The 14,282-nt window shown below is 38.6% G+C and overlaps 1 pseudogene; it reads left to right on the top strand.

Annotated features, from left to right (window-relative positions):
• Positions 1-12,384: 12,384 nt before the first annotated feature.
• LOC107652040 (actin, cytoplasmic 1-like) lies at positions 12,385-13,716 on the top strand (annotated as a pseudogene).
• The last annotated feature ends 566 nt before the right edge of the window (positions 13,717-14,282 follow it).

The following is a 14,282-nucleotide window of genomic DNA, read 5'->3' as shown; positions in this document are numbered from 1 at the left end:
CTGGCTGTTGGAGTCTTAGAGGGGTTTGTTGCTGGACTCCTATGACTGTTCCCTTTGATCTCTAGTTTCCTATTTGCTTCCAAGAAACAGCACATTAATTTTGGGGATACAAAAAGTGTTATATGCATAAAGATTCTATTTCTGGTTTGCCCAGCAGCTATTGTCTGTTTCTGGTGATGTTGAGAAAATGTGTTAAATCCTCAGGATTCAAGTCCACTTCTCCCTTCAGGGAGAATGAAGGCATCTACTCTAAGACTAGACAACCTCATTACCTTCCCAAACTAGTCTTTGAGGAATTGCTCAGTTTATCTGGGGCTGCTATGCAACATGCCATGGTAGACAGTCAGCTTTGAAACCATGAAGACCTAGGATGAAGTCTTGCCTCTGATGCATGATGTACTGTCAGGCCTGAGCCTGCCTCCACCGAGTGCCCTGGGGAGGTGCTTCAAGATGCCATCCCTGTGGAAGATGGCCCATGTTGTCCTGGGTTGTTGGATCCTTGAAAGTCCCACCTTTTACAGTCCAACGCAGGCCTCTGGAGGTGAAGGGGGTGGAGGGCGGAATGCGGAGGGCATAGAATATTTATGTAGCCCTGTTGGCGCTTTACCTCATTTGATACTCAACTAGCCCCCCAAGAGATTAAGATTATCCTTCCTGTTTTACATGTGAGGACACTGATATTCAGGCAGGGGAAGTCATCCTTACCTGTGCTGGTTCCTGGCCACAAAGCCCAGATTGCCAGAGGATGCCAGTTTGACTTCACTTGGGGAAAGGGCGGCTTTCAGTGGGAACTGTCTGTCCCAGCTGCTCAAGTGAAGCTTTTCCCTTTATCGGAACAGGTCTTGGAGAATTTGTTCTGGTTAACATTTTGTTAGTAATTATTTTTTCTGTATCTTCGTGTCTGTGTGTCTGTTTATGTGTCTGTGTGTCTGTCTATGTATGTGTCTGTATGAGTACATGTGTATGTCTGTGTCAGAGAGTGTATATATCATTCTGTGTCTTATGTGTGTTGATGTATGAAGGTGTGTGTCAGTGTGTGTTTCGGTGTGTATGTGTCTGTACGAGTGCATGTATATGTCTATGTGTCAGAGTGTGTATGTGTCATTCTGTGACATGCATGTTGATGTGTGTGAGTAATTATTTTTCTGTGCCTGTGTGTGGCTTTTATGTGTCTTTGTGTATGTCTATGTATGTGTCTGTGTGAGTACATGTGTGTGCCAGACTGTGTAATGGTATGTATGTGTCATTCTGTGTGTGGTATATGTTGATGTAGGTGGGTGTGTCAGTGTGTGTTTGCGTGTGTCTGTGTGAGTGTATATATATGTTTGTGTGTCAGAGTGTGTATTGGTATATATGTGTCATTCTGTGTGTCATGTGTGTTCATGAATGTGAGTGTGTGGGTATATATCTGTTTGTGTGTGTTGAGGGTGTGTGTGTTAGCATGTCTGTATGTATGTGTGTATCTTTGTGTGAGTGTGTGTGTACCTATATGTTGTGTGTATGTGTATGTTTATGGTTTAGCTGGCATTTACTGTGTTGTCAAATGATGTTTAAGAAAGGTGTTAAATCCTTAGATGTGTTTAATTGCTCACAATTTCTGTTTTGTCATCTGTAAAATGGGAAGCACCACCCCAAACAACAATAACAACAAGGATGAGGGTGATGGTAACACTTCTGTCGCAAAGCTATTGTCAAGATCAAATAAAATAACCAACTGAGAAACCCTCCCTAAGCTCTGAATGTGTGTCTGGCATGAAAACTGACATGCAAATGTCACCTAGTATTAGTTTAATTTTTTTTTTCCTGAATGAAGGAGGCAGCTCATTTGGGGGAAATTTCAAAGATCATAATAATAGGTGACATTTGCATGTCTCTGCTCTGCCTCCTCCATTCCAACTCCCCCACCCCTCTCTAGAATTCTAGAGCACCCTCTGTTCCTCCCTTCCTCCTCATTTCCCCCTAGCGCTTTCCTGGACTTTGGCTAGGGACTCCACTTTTAATGGGTACCAGAGCTATTTCTGTACCTGTCTAATCTCTCCTCTCCCAATGTTCCTGGAGGGCAGGGACTGGTAGACTCCAAGCGTCCTGACACCAATGTATAGTTTCATGTTTGTATTCTCAGCACAGCATATGTATGTTGCAGAGCACCCTGCAAATCCTGGAGGAAGTGGGGGGCTCAGTTGAACTCAGTGCACTCTAGCTGTTCAGTTTTGACTGACATTGTCAGGGACAGAATTATAATTACTTTGTAGTTTAGATGGATGTTTCTTTCTGGGTTTTAACATCCCTATCCTTTCCTGGGATCTATTGGGCTACAACAGACCTATAGGGGGGAGTTAATGGATCTCTAATGCACTTAAGACAGTATTGGCGAATTCTGTCCTTTTCAAATATATGTATTAGAAAGGAACCATGTATTGAGCTAAAGAAGTTTCTACTCCTTAATTTGAAGTTGGAGTCAAATATTGGGTTTTTTTTTATACTTAGGTCACAGAGTTATAGTAAGGAAAGCAGGTTGTCTTATAATATGCTATGGAAATGGGAGCTATTATTGGAATTATATTTGGAGAGGCTCAGAAGCTTTGTGCCCTTGGGCAAGTAACTGGATGGCTGTCAATCTCTATTTCCTTATCTGTAAAATGGGATAATAACATCTACATCATTGTATTGCTCTGAGGATCAAGTGAAATTATGTTATGTGAAACCCTTTATTCATTACTGTATATATTTTATATTGCATCACTCTTTCACTTCCTCTAATTTACTAAACTATACTCTATATACTTGACTACAATTTCACAAATTCTTCCAGTTACTGTGTGCACATATTAAATTATCTGATTTTTAATTCCCCTGGCCTTACTTTCCCTACGGTGTCCTAGTTTCTTTTCATACCCAATTTCTCAGCTACTTAAAAAAAAAAATGTTGTTCTGATCTCTAAATATGACTTCTGAGCATCCAAATGAAGGCAGACAGACAAAACTGCAAATGAAGACTGGCTGAGGGCAAGGATCCTGATCTCACCAGTACAATTTGGGGGAATGAAAAAGAAAAAAAAAGGAAAGTTTCCACAGACCAGCAGAGTTTTGAGAGATGGGGATGGCATCAGCATAAAATGAGGTAATTCTCTGTACAGGCAGATGAATGACAATGGGAAGGGCTTCCAAAAGGTCATTTCCATCTGCCTATGACATTTTCAACTAGGCAGAGATTGTAAAGACAAACCTCATCAATATGCTAATCTCTTAACTGAGTAGCTGTACATATTAATATATTTAGTTCAGACAAATGGAATCTTCTGTGAAGCTATCTTAATAAAACAGAGGTTTTAGTTCTTTCTGTCTTTTGACCTCATAATACACATGAATCTTCTCCTTGGATTCTGCAGGAAGAGGCTATAGCCATTTTCTCAGATTATTTATTTGCTATTTTATTTAACTTTTCTTTTTCTGATAGTCTTTCCTTTTTTTAATCAAGAGCACATATGAAACCTATAACAAATTGTATTCATTCAGGTGCAAAGATGTCATTGCAAATCTGCTTCTAAAGTCGGCTAGGTTTTGTTTGTGCACATTGAATAAAAACTTTGTGTCAGAAGGGATACTGGCACTCTGGCAACATTTTGTGCCATAAGATGAAATTTTATGTCTGCATTGGATGCACAAATGGCGAGTGCAAGCAAGTTATAGTTTATGGCACGACTATGTGTGAAGAGTGCTGGTAAGGACAACCTCCCCACTCCCAGTCTTTCAATCTATTTTCTACCAAGGTGCCCAAATCTTCCATGTAGCTTTGGTTATATCTCTCTCAGCTACTCAAACATAATCAGTAGCTGTGTGTGGCCTCTAGGATAAAATACAGTCTTCTCTCTCTGGCATTTCAAGCCTGGCACAATGTGGATCCAGCCTTACTTTCCAGATATACTCTGCTAGAGAGACCATTCCAATACCAAGGTGATTACAGATGTCATTACATATTACATGTAACATACAGTATTTAGTGATTGCAATGTCTATGTGCAATTGAATGGAAAAGTATATTAATCTCTCTCAGGAGACCCAATTCAGGATGAATTGTGAAGCCATAATTATGGCACCACTGCCCATTTAGTGTCAACACATTGAGTGAATTAATATATGAACGAATGAAAAAAGGTATCACTTGTTTACTATGTGTCACATACTGTGCCAAGCACTGGATATAGAATTACTAAAAGTAAGAAATCCCTGACATCTAGGAGCTTACATTCTAACAGGAGAAGATAATGCATTTAGGGCAATTGTTTTCAGGGAGGGATGATTTAGTCTCAGGAGTCACAGGGAGAGTGAATGAAGTCATTGGGTAATTGCTTGTCATAAAGGGTAGAATAGTAATATTGATCTGATTACTCTTCCCAAAGCAAAAGGAAGAAAAAGCAGAAGGGAAAGATTGAGCAGACCTGACAGAAGTAGACAATGGTGGGTCTGGGAAGAGTGAGATATTTTGTTTCCAACATTTGGGAGAATGGTTCTAGGCAGGAACAGGAAAATTGCCTGAGAGGTGAAGGGTGGGATGCAGTAGCAGCTTTGGTGGCATGGCAGAAAGATTGCCACTCAGAGTGCTGGGTGAGGAGAGTATGGGAAAAGCAAGAAGCATATGACAAATTCTCAGTAATCATGTCAACACTGCAGTGACACCAGAGAAAGCACATGATTTTAGAGACTGCCCTTTAAAAATGTGACTCGTTGTATTAGTAATCAATCTACAATCTAGGGTTATTAGTAAAAATCGTATTGCTTACTTTGACACTTTTTTAAACAATCTCTTAAAATAGAAGGTTGACAAAGACTTCTTGTGGTTTTATCTTTTTAGATTCTAGACTTGTTTATTTCCATTCAGGTTCATCAGCTAGCTATATTATATCTAAAATGAAATTCCTTAAATATAATGTGTAAGCCTCTTTTTTTTTTTTTTGGTCCATGAACTAGATCAGATACCTTTTTTTTCTAAGTCAAGAGCTTGCAGCCTGGTATCCAAGAGAGTGGTAGAGTCTTTTATAATCACCCATTCAGGAAAGAGGCACTGACATCTTATACAGGGATTTAGTGAAAGCTTGTGGGCTAAGCTAGCTCCAGAAGTGGTGTCCAAACATGACCAAGAGTGCTTGATTAATTCCATGGAAATGACACATCTCTTGCACCATTACTCACATTAGTTGGGACTGAATAGAACAGACACTTTTCATCTCTTATGAAGTGAAACTGACCATGTGATAATTCTTACCAAGCTTTTCTTAATCTCTAAATGGGGAACAAATTTAACACTATTAATAAATCTTTCTTCACTCTTGGCTAATTTTTTTCCTCTTTGGGAAATGAATCAATTCTTTTCTATCTGTCATGCCCAAGAGAGCACTAACTCAGTGGGACTGAATGCAATGGGCAGAAGACAGGTGGGCTACCTTCTTGACTGCATTACCTACCTTGGGGTACTGTATAAGGAAAAGAGAACAGGATAGGAACAAGAGGGCTTAAATTTTCAACTCAATCCTGCTACCAATTAGTCATTTGACCATAAAATAAAATTGCAGTCTGACTGCATCTCAGTTGTTGTTTTTTTTAATCTGGAAATTGGGGAAACCAAATAGTTATGTCTAAGGTCCATTTTTTGCTCTAAAGTTCTAGTATTATTTCTCTGACACTCTTCTTTCATACCTGGCTATAGGAAGAATGCTAAAGTAGAAACAATAGTTTTTGTTTGTTTGCATAATCTGTGACAGGGTAGTTTAGGCTTGTTTCAAGATTATAAACCATCATACTTAAGTGAATTGTCTTGGAGAGCACAGTGACCTGCAGTCAGAACTATATGACGGGCAGCTAGCATTTGGAAGAATGGGTACTTTTAGGTATTTCTATGGTTAGTGGTGAGAAATAGTGTGAAGGTGTTTGATTTCTATTAGTATCATTCTTAGAAGAGTTCACTTACGCCAAACAGGCACCAGAACCAGCTGGCCAAAAAATCCCAGAAAGTGTCACAGAAAGGAAACATTTGATTGCTTTAATAAATGAAAATACATGGCAGCCAAGACCAATACTAGTTTAGAGCACATGTCTTTGTAACCCCTATGTAAGGGGTTCTTCCATAACCCAGAGGGTTTAGTAGAGTCTGGGATATTTCCTCTTTCTCTTGGATCATACCCTCAATTTAGGAATGGAGGAAATCTATGCATGGAAGTAATAGTATACTAAGACAGATTTCTAACTTTGAGCCTCCAGTTCACTGTAATACAGAAATAAGGTTTGTTGAAAGGTATAGGGGCTATGCCTGTGATTTCGCTGGAATGAGGCACTCTTCAGTGAAAAATGCCTTCTACCAATGCAGGTTTGTCATCTTCTCTGGCTCCTATGGCTTTAGAGAGTTGCCCTGAGAGGTTGTGATTTCCCCAGCTCCTAAAACCAGTTTGATTGAGGAAGGATGTGAACCCAGGACTTCCAAGCTAGCCCTCATTGCTTCTCCTATCAAAAGGAAGAAAATGAAATATGCATCCTAATGTGAGCAACTCTTAGACCCAAAGGAAGGCCTTCATTGACTTTGGTTTGATCCTCTGTGGAGGGTTTATAGAAATATAGATAAGAACCACACAGGATGTTAAGAAATAGATGGGATCACAATTTGTACTATTGGAGGAAGCATCCTCAATGAGGAGGTCACAGATTCACTGAAACAGTAAGTCATGGGTTGCACTGATGCTATCTTCCTTATAACTTGTTGTAGCCAATGAGATAATGTATTTAAAACAACATTAAAAGCAGAAAGGTCCCTTCCCCCAGTAAGTCACTGTCATGCCTATAGTATAAATATGATTTCCTGGAAATCAGCATAAGCACATGTAAAGACCAAAACAAAACAAAAAACAGAAGGGTCTGAACCAAAAGAATGAGAAAATGAATGTGGTCATGTAGTGGAAGGGGAGGGGAGGTTAGGACAAGGATGGGAGAACTTAGGGGGGAAAACCGATCTCTTTTTTGTGAATAAGTTTACGAGCTCACAACTCTGACCATCTGTCCAATTAAACCTTAATTCAATTAACATATTACCTGAGTTTCAGTTACTAGCAAGGAAGGAATCAGATATTACTTACTTGTAGTTAGCATTATTCCATCATCATAAAATTATTCCTCTATTTGTGGCCCTTTCTTAAATGTGACTTGACTGATTTGTAGAATAAAGAAAACACTTTGTAAATCTTATGCTATGTTGTTATTGCTATCACAGAATTGGAAATGCGATATCACAACTCTGGAATTAGAACTTCAATGCCCTTTGTATTTCATTCATTATAGATTATTAAGAAACAAATAATTCACACTATGATGTTCATTAGCAGGATTGTTTAAAAAAACCAGTAAGTATAATCTATAAAAGTGTGTGTACACACATGTGCACATATGTATGATAGGAAAAAGGATAGTGATTCCAATGGCCAAATTTCACAGTATTGGATTTTTGCCATTCTTGCTCTAAGTCTAACCTCCCTTCTACTCTAAAAAAGTTGAGATTATTTTCTTCCTGGTTGATATGCCTGAAGTTTTTATTCCTTTAAAATCTTATATTGCACATCTTCTATGAAGGATTCAAACTATTCTGGTTGCTTATTCTTTTGAACTCTATCTGGGATGAGATCAAGAATAGAAAACCATCCATTTATTAGAATTTATTCTTGAAAATGTGATATGTTTAGCTTTGTTTGTGGATAGTGAAGTGTCTACAGATTTCTTATTCTTAAATAATATGTGACCCCATTAGAGGGAGAGCACAGTATAGAGAAATCAGATGTGCTATAAACATAGTTATTATTTCTAGCATCCTGAAAATTACCAGTATCAACAAGGATAAGAAAACCTTCAAATTAAACTCAGAATCTAAGACAAAACAAATAACTCTTTTTCAAAATGAATGTTACTAAGATTGCATCAAATGTGATTTCTGAACAGCTATATATCCTGTGAAGCATAATATAAGGCAAAAGCAGATTTTCTCTGAAGTACATGTCATTACTTATGACTCTTTGCTAGACCTTATGGTAATTAAAATTATTTGGATGCTCTTGCTTTGGGAGTTAAAAACCTCGGAAGCTGCACATTGATTTTGACACTGACAAGAGTTCCAAAGCTGAAAGTGAACACTGCTCCAGCTCCCCCACGTCACGTGTGATGTGGGAGAGATTTTTAATTTCTTCCATTTCTTCAATGTTATTCACAACTCTGGCAAAAGTAAAGGTCTTTGAAACACTATCATGGTGCCACCTGAATGCTTAATCATGTCTCTTTTCACTAACAACCTGATAGGACTTCAAGTTTTATAGATGCTACTTCATTTTTCTCAATATTTAAGTTTATACTCTATTTTGAATATACCTGTCCAGATGTCTGTGAAGCTTCTTGATTACTATTTATGTCTTGAATACTGTTTTGGATTTCCCAAAAGGTTTTTGGTCATATTCTCTCTTGTTTAATTGAAACCTTTGTGGTAGAGTACCTGACCATGAAGGACAGGAGTCATTTTGGGGAGGCATTCCTATGGTTAGAGCTATTTCCCAGAAACCAAGGACTCTTCTTGATTGGGGAGCTAGTATTGACAACAGCTTCGCATTTATAAGAATATAAGCCATGAAAGGACTTCTAGTCCTTTCTTACATAGCACTCTAGGTAGGGCCAATTCATTCATATTGGTTCTTATATTTTTTTTCCTTTTCTACAATCCTTTTTCAGACTTACAGTTTGATCCTGACTGGGATAATACTTCAAGGGGAAAAAACAAAATTAGGATGTTTCTAGGTATTACTAAGACTTATTTTCCATCCATTGGACTGCCCTCCTACCCTCCCTAAGGACCTACATTGGGCCCCTTCTGCTTTGTTTAACCTTACTCCTTTCTCCTCTGGTTACTGCTAGGCATTCTCTCTCTGTGTCTGTTTTTCTGTCTTTCTGTCTTGTCTGTCTCTGTCTGTCTATCTGTCTGTCTCTCTGCCTCTCTGTCTCTCTGTCTCTCTGTCTCTCTGTCTCTCTCTCTCTGTCTCTCTCTCTCTCTCTCTCTCTCTCTCTCTCTCTCTCTCTCTCTTTCTGTGTGTGTGTGTGTGTGTCTCTGTCTCTCTCTTTCTCTCTCTCTCTGTCTCTCTCTCTCTCTTTCTTTGACAAAATTACTTTCCATTGCTATGCTGTTATTCTGGGGTCATTGTATTTAATTCGGCATCAATTCTCAGTCTCTGTTAACTTATCTCTGTCTTTTGCAGTATGCTGTTCTGTGCCATCCATTCTTCCATCTGTGAAGAATGATATAGTGAATATAATCTTGTGTTTGAAGACAAGAAAACCCGTGTTCAAATCCTGCCTCAATCACTTATCAAACATTCAAACCCAGGTGAATTACTTAATTTGTGTGAACCCTGTAAAATAGAATAATAGAAACTGTTCTCGAAAGTTGAGTCAAAGAAGGCAATGAATATAAAATGTTGTGAAAATTTCAAGACACTATATGCACGATTTATTTATTATTATGGTTGTGGTGGTTGTTCTTACCATCTTTGCTTCCTGCTCTTAGCTTTATTCACTAAGAAATGGTGCTTATTGATGCTCACTAATGAAAGTATTCCTGGAAATGTAAGACATGAAAGATCTCTCAAATGCCATTCAAGACATTCTTTTCTTTAACTAGGTCCAACAATTTTGCTCTTCACACAGTAGGCCACCTCAGACAGCTATGGAAACCTGGCTACTTGCCTCACTTAACCCAAAGTTCCTGTTCCTTTTCTTTCAAAAGTTACCAAGACCTGATGGTGCCCTCTCTCCCAGACCTTTCCCCCATGCCATATTTCCCACTCTGTCATCTGTGTCTATTGAATCTTTAGGGGATTCAGAATAGTGTTTGCACATCCTTTTACTCAGCCTCTTCCTTTCCTGTCTTTTTCAGATGGAGCTCGGTCAGTTTATGACTAATATGCTACACTTTCTCTAATACTCAGAATAGCACTAGAAATAAAGTTGAAAATGGAGGAAAGAAGGTATTCTCTTTCCCAAAAGGGACTTTAAAATACTCATTCTGAGAAAGTAGCAACTTTGCCATGATATTGAAGATTCATGACCCCACCTCACAAAAAATCTAAATTCCTTCTTTCTGATAAATAAATGATGTAGTAATAGCTTCCACAAAGCCTCCATTGGTTATTTCCTAGCACTACTTACAGGAGCAGCTGGATGATGAGTGGGGAGAACATTGGGATTAGAATCTGGAAGATCTGGGTTCAAATTCAACTTCAGACACTTAAAGGTTTGGGAATGAGAGCAAGCCACATAATTTTATTTGCCTCAGCTTCCTCACCTAAAAAAGAAATTGAAGAAGGAATGGACAAACCACTACACCATTTTTGCCAAGAACACCCTAAATAGGGTCATGAAGAGTCAGACAGGACTGAAAAACTGAACAAAAACCACAGCTCAAAATTCTGATATATGGGCAGATTCCAACTCCTGTCACTTAGATGATTATAACTATGAGGTCCTGCTATTCTCAGAGGTCCATCCCCTGACTCAGCTGATATAACAGCTCCTACTTATATTTTTATGAGTTCTCTCCTCTAATATGATGTAAAATCCTTGAGTGTAGAGACTGTTTCCTTTTGGTCTTTGTATTTAATATGGTGCTTGATATGTAGTAGGCACTCAATAAATGCTTATTTATTAAAAAAAAATTCCAGAGTGCACCTATGACTCTTGAAAAAAAAAAAGTTGTGGTGGGAATTTGACATATCTACTCATTGAAGCTCAACCCTACTGGAGCTAAAGTTTAGAAAATCTTTTCTCCCAGTTATAGAGTGAGGGAGATGTTGGGAGATCCAGGTAGGGAAACAAAGATTACCTTAATCTGATATTCTTTCTCTTACTGGTGTAATGGATAATTATTCCTTCCCCAAAAAAATATTCTCTAGCTATAGAGGGATTAATGATGTACTTTAATTATTCCCCAAATTACTTTCCTTAAGCATGGCCTTAGAGAAAAGGAGACAGAAAGGTTGCAATTTGCATCTATGTATGTATCACAGAAACTATGAATTAAAAGCATATTCATGTGCTGAAATTTGTGGCCAATTCATTTAGAATAATGGTGTCCATCAGTGTCCAGACTCCATTAGACCCTCAAAAGATGTCCATAGGCAGCTAGGTAGTTCAGTGAATAAAACACTAGGCCTAGAGTTTAAAAGATGTGAGTTCAAATGCGACCTCAGATCTTACTAGCTGCCTGACTTTGGGAAAGTCACTTAACCTCTGTTTGCTTATTTCCCTCAACTATAAAATGAGGCTAATAATCACAACTACTTCCAAGGATTGTTGTAAGGTTCAAATGAGATAAAATAAAGTATCTTGTAAAGTATCTAGCCAGTGCTTGGCAAATAGAGGTGCCATATAAATGCTATTATCATTATTTATACTATCATCATTAGAGTTATATTGTTGTTGGGAACTATACGAAAAAGAATGGAATGATTTGAGCGATGGTGCATCCTCCCCAACCCACTTTGCAATTGCTTAATTAGATGTTAGATAATCCCTCATCAGATATTTCATAATGAGCATTCTTTTTGTGTATGAAGGAAATTTGATGGACACTGAAGTGTCTTTTAACTCAGATTTTTGTGATCTTCCATCTCAGTGCCTAACCAAGGGCATATGATAAGCTCAATGATATGGTGGGATTTCCATAATGAAAGAACTATTATTGACAGGGAAATTCTACCAAAAATCCAAGCCCTATTTTTGATACATCTAAGATCATTGTGGAACAGATGACTAGGTAGAGGAAAGGTTGAACATTAAGCAACTCATGCCTGTTATTTTGTGCTGCCAAGGGTTGGCATCACATGAAAGACTAGAGGCCATTGAGAGGTACCTTAGAAGATTATCCTCTATTTAAAAAAAAACCACTTACTTTTTACTTATTGGTTATCTTACTTATTATCTTTATTGTTTGCAAGGCAGAAGAGCAGTAAGGACAAGGCAATTAGGGTTAAGTGACTTGCTCAGGGTCACAAAGCTAGGAAATGTCTGAGACCAGATTCACACCTAGGATGTCCCATCTTTGGGTCTGAATCTCAAGCCACTGAGCTACCTACCTGCCTGGAGATTAATCTGTGTTAAGGAGCTTCTAGAATGTAACTGCCTTATAGGAAGGTTAATTCTATCATGTTTTTCATAGCTTACTGGGAATCAATCAATCAAATATAAAATTTTCCTTTATAAAATTTGACAGCTGTGAATTCTTCTACCCAGTGGCACTTGCCTTTCCTACTGCCTCCAGGGATGGTCCATCTCCTCTCTCAAATGTTTCAACTTGCCACTTCAAAGTTCACCATGGATGATGATATTGCTGCCCTCATAGTAGACAATGGCTCCAGCATTTACAAAGCTGACTTTAGAGGAGATTGCACCTCTTGACTGTCTTTCCTTCCATTGTTAGGCACCCCAGATGTCAGGGAGTGATGGTAGTTACAAACCAGAAAGACAGCTATGTGGAGGATGAGGTCCAAGGTAAGAGAAGTTTTCTAACTGTAGTATCCCATTGAATATGGTATTGTCACCAATGGGATCTCTTGGAGATCTGGCCTCCTACTTCTTACAATGAGCTCTATGTGGCCCCTTGTAAAAGTTAAAATTAAATCTCGATAATAAAAATGTTATATATTAAGAAACTTATTAATGATCATTAGAAATCAAGGAATAAAGAAGATATAAAATAAAGACCATGGGCCCATGGCTGATCAATCAATTCAAACACCCGTCTTACCACCACCAAGCTTGGGACAGGAAGTAAAGAGGTGGGACCCTTCATATCCTTGCCTAATATCCCCTGTCTACAGGAAGTACATAATGGCAGGAAGTCAATGGGCTTCTGGAAAATGTAGTTCTCTTTATAGGGTAACATATTTTCAATTACGCACCCTGAAGAACATTCCGTGTTGCTCCCAGAAGCCCACCTGAATTCCAAAGCCAATAGAGAAAAGATGATACAGAATATGTTTGAGACTTTCAATATCCCAGCTGTGTATGTGTAGTCCAAGGAGACCGTGCGGTCCCTGGATGCCTCTGGTTGTGCCACTGGTATTGTGATGGATGTTGGCGATGATATGACCCACACTGAACCCCTCTTTGAAAGTTATTCTCTTCCCCATGCCAGCCTCCTTCTGGACCTGCTGGACTGTCTCATAAAATCATCTTGCCTAAGAAATGGTAAATTTTCACTACCACAGCTTAGAGGAAAATCATTTGTGACAGCAAGGAGAAACTTTGTTAAAAGAGATGGCCACTCTGGCATCTAGTCTTTCTCTGGAAAAGATGATGGTCCCTGATGGCCAGATTATTACCAATAGTGCCAAAAGGTTCTGGTGCCTAGAAGTTCTCTTCCAACCATCTTTCTTAAGTAGCAAATCCTATGGAATCCATGAAACTATCTTTAAATCAGTCATGAAATGTGGTGTTGATATCTGTAAGGTTTATATGCCAATACCTTATTGTCTGGAAGTACAATCATGTACTGAACTATTACTGACAGGATGCAGAAGGAGATGATAGTCCTGGCCTCCAATACAATCTAAAATCAATATAATTGCCCTACCTGAATGCAAATACTCTGTCTGGATTGAAGGCTCCATTGTGGTCTCTCTCTCCACCTTCCAGCAGAGATGACCAGTAAACAGGAGTACTATGGGCCTCCATCATCCCCTGCTCTCCTCCTCATTTTGCTTCCTGACTTCCTTTAGTTGTCAGCAAAAATCCTACTTTCTATATAAAGCTTTTTCCCAATCTCTCAATTTTTCATGTCTTCCCTCTGTAATCTATTTTCTATTTATTCTGTGTATAGTTTATTTGTCTATATCCATTGGCTTGTCATGCTGATTAGATTGTAAGTTCCTTGAGGGCAGGGGTTGTTTTTATCCTCTCTTTGTATGATCAGTGCTTAACACAGGTGCCTGTCACCTAGTAGTGTTTATTGAATGATTGGTATGGAAGAGAGCAAGGTGTCTAATTTGGGAGTGGAGTTCAGAAAGAAGACAGGAAACAATCGAGAAAGAAAGAAAAATTATAAGGCATTTATAATTTCTCCCCAAGCTCCAAGCCCTGGAGATGAGCAGCTACCCTCTTTGAATAAGAATTCATTTTCCATGCAACTTTCAGTATTTATTGAGTGGAATGCCTGTGCATGATTTATAGGATTGACAAAGACTCCATAGAGCCTGTTGGACTCCCCAGGA

The sequence above is a fragment of the Monodelphis domestica genome, chromosome 3, assembly GCF_027887165.1.
Source record: "Monodelphis domestica isolate mMonDom1 chromosome 3, mMonDom1.pri, whole genome shotgun sequence".
Classification (NCBI taxonomy): domain Eukaryota; kingdom Metazoa; phylum Chordata; class Mammalia; order Didelphimorphia; family Didelphidae; genus Monodelphis; species Monodelphis domestica.
The sequence above is the reverse complement of the archived record's forward strand: the minus strand, read 5'-3'. Positions and strand labels throughout refer to the sequence as shown.